Source organism: Nestor notabilis, unplaced genomic scaffold (assembly GCF_000696875.1).
Source record: "Nestor notabilis isolate BGI_N333 unplaced genomic scaffold, ASM69687v1 scaffold2218, whole genome shotgun sequence".
Lineage (NCBI taxonomy): Eukaryota > Metazoa > Chordata > Aves > Psittaciformes > Psittacidae > Nestor > Nestor notabilis.
In genome coordinates, this window is record NW_009938551.1 from 260,329 (window position 1) to 262,161 (window position 1,833).

Consider the following 1,833-nt stretch of genomic DNA (forward strand, 5'->3'; position numbering starts at 1 on the left):
TGGGTTTGTTTTTTTTTTTTCTTTCCACAGTAACCATCTGGTATTTATTGGGAGCTCTCTGTCTTGAGTCTCTGAACTATTGGTGGAGGCAGTATGTGATGGCAACAGGCCAGCCGCGTCCCCATTTCATCCAGTCTGCATATAACACCTTGAGGCCTGTGGTCCCAGTTTCAGCAGTTTCTATGTAAAGACTGTTAAAGCTCCAACAGAAGTTTAACTCGGCACAGAAAAATACCCCAGTCTATTGCACCTGCTGCTTTTTGGGAGGCTTGTTGCGAACTGTGGCATTGGATTTCAGCGTAGCCACTGCAAAACTAGAGCTGGGACTGGATCCAGGCTTCAGTGGCCAGGAGCTGCTGGATAGGGAAGGAGCAAATGCTAATCTGGCCATCTCCCCTGCAAGGAGATACCTAAGTAAAGTGAGAGCCTGCAGCCCGGGTGAGGAAACGCTGTGATAGCTGGTGCTTGTCACCTCCCTCTGATTTACCATTCACTTTGCAGAGACAATCATGGCTTTCTGATGAGGATTATGTCTCCTGCAGTCAGCCACCCTGGGGCTAGAGGAAAAAGAGGAATTTGTGCAGTCAAGCAGACATCCCCACGATACCCAGACTGGTCTATGGACTACCAAAGCTGTTCCTAGCATGCAGTGTAGCGCAATATAATGCAGAGCACCAGAAGCAGATCTTTTGCTGGCAGGGCAAGGCAACTCTGACACTGTGTCAGTCTTCTCATACAGTTTACGTGCAAAGCACTCACCTTCTGGCTGAAGGGGATTTGTAAATACTGCCTAGGACGTGCAGGGGATAATAGAGCTGTTGGTGAGCTTGCTCCACATACAGATATTTCAGTGGTTTGACTAGATCAGCATTTGAAACACATCAGCTGGCAGTGATGTCTGTCCTACATCACTCCCAATTTTGTAAAATGATTTTTTTTTTAAAGAATAAAATAATAATACTAGGATGACCGACTCCTTGCCACTCTGTTAATTGGTCAAAGGAATGGGGCAGCCTGCGGGATGGGGGCTTATCCATGGACATACAGGGCAGCCCTATTGTGGGGAAGCTGCCTTGGGGGGAGGTGTCAGTATTTCTCATGTGTGCAATGCTCTGTCAGTCCCATGGCAGGTGTCAGACTCATGTTGTGGAATGTATGAAGATGATACTTTAGTCTTTTATGAAGTGTTCATATGTGATAGATCTATCAAAATCTAATCCCTGAAATGTGTTTTTGGGGTGTTTACCCCTCCCTTTTTCTCATTACTCTATAATATAAAAGTTCATGGTTTGAATGCTGTGTTCTGTTGTAGCACCTAAATACCAGCCCCCTGGGCAGCAATTTCAGGACCAAAAGGATAGTACTTTATTGATAACCAGTAATGATATGGTTACTTTTCTTACACCGTAGCAGAAGAGGGCTTAGAGCATCTTCTTCCTTCCCTGAATCCAATGAGGTGACATGGAGAAACCTCTGCCACTAATAGTGTGGGGCATCAGGTGCTTTTGGGCAGAGGCATGTCAAGGTTCTTTTGGGAATAGGCCGCTCAAGGGTGTTTTTCATTGCCAACTGCAACACCTGTGTTGCTGCTAGGCTGCCCAGTGGCTCTCGCATCATGGGTGTGCATCCACACAACTCTCCTTGACTGACACGTAGTCTGGAAGTTGTTCCTTGTGAACCACTATTACGGAATGGGAGGACAAAGGAGCACTGCATGCTTACCCTAGGTTCTCCAACTGGAGTGATCCTCAACAAAGTCTGCTGTAAGAACGGAGCCATCTGAGTAATGACCCATGCTAATTACCAGCTGGAACAAAAACAGGAGCATAAGGC